We start from the raw sequence: 914 nt of genomic DNA, 5'->3' as shown, positions 1-914 counted from the left end.
CAGGCACAAAATACAAACTTTTTTGGATGCTTTTATTTATATTTGGTCTGAAAAATTATTAATCATGATTAACCGCGATAAATGTTTACACGCTATGCGTGTGTGTATTGTGTATATTTATTATGTATATATAAATACACACACATAGTAAAGTAACGCATTGCTATCAAAATACAAGTTAAACACCTGTATAAAGAAAATACTGAATAATAAATAAAATAATTCCTTCATATTTATATAGTATTCAAAGTTTTAAAGTACTTAAAGGAAGTTTGTTGATTTGTTTATACAGCACTTTTCACAATAGACATTGTTTTAAAGCAGCTTCACTGAGTTTCATGATTTTAATGCCTAATTTTTTCACATTTAACAGTTTAAATCTGGCCAAAAGTCGTCTTTGTTTACTGTGACCAGCTGCTGTAGTGAGTGACAGGAGGTCATTATTGTCATAGAAAAAAAATGAGACTGAGACACTACTTTCAGAATTTCAACACAGATGTGTTTTGGAAAGGCTGTACAAACTTTGGGTTAGGGCTGCAAAAGGACTAGTTTATGTTTATGTACTATATGTGTGTGTACTATGTATATTTATTATGTAGATATTAATAAACACACATGCATGTATATATTAAGGAAAATATATTAGATTTATATGCAAAATATTTATATTTACATATAATGCAAATTATTTACAAGTGTTTACATACAATACAAACACATATTTTTTTGTTTTATGTTATGTTTTTTAAAGAAGTCTCTTACGCTTAGCAAGACTGCATTTATTTGATCAAGAATACAGGAAAAAAAAAACAATAATACTGCAAAATGATAATGATAAAACAATAATACTGTTATTACAATATAAAATAATGGTTTCTATTTTAATATATATATATATATATATATATATATAT

Source organism: Garra rufa, chromosome 13, assembly GCF_049309525.1.
Source record: "Garra rufa chromosome 13, GarRuf1.0, whole genome shotgun sequence".
Lineage (NCBI taxonomy): Eukaryota > Metazoa > Chordata > Actinopteri > Cypriniformes > Cyprinidae > Garra > Garra rufa.
Note: the sequence above shows the minus strand (reverse complement) of the source record.